This window comes from Sciurus vulgaris (assembly GCF_902686455.1).
Source record: "Sciurus vulgaris genome assembly, chromosome: 15".
NCBI classification, from domain to species: domain Eukaryota; kingdom Metazoa; phylum Chordata; class Mammalia; order Rodentia; family Sciuridae; genus Sciurus; species Sciurus vulgaris.
The window spans coordinates 55,833,320-55,833,686 of NC_136476.1; positions in this window are offsets into that span (position 1 = coordinate 55,833,320).

Genomic DNA, 367 nt, shown 5'->3' on the forward strand with positions numbered 1-367 from the left:
ACATTAAAAAAAAAAAAAGTTCCCCAAACTTTCTATCTCTCACTCTGGAAAAACTCGAGCTTATCATGAGATTGTTGCACTTGGACTCCCGCGGGAAAGGAATGCTTCATGTGCTAAAAGTATCCGCTGTTGACTGGCTCCCCAGAGGATCTGCCCTTTCGCGTCTTGGGGGTGGCATTTAAGTTTCAGACTATAGCAGCCCAATGTCCTGGGTCCACTCCAGCTTCTCCTCAGGGACTTCCAGCCTGCTGTGCAGACAGCGGCAGAACCACTTCCCACTGATCGTGGAATAAAATGGAGCCAGTTAAATGTATCACACTTTTTTTTTTTTTTTTTTTTTAAAGTGAGGACAAAGAGCTTTGAACCT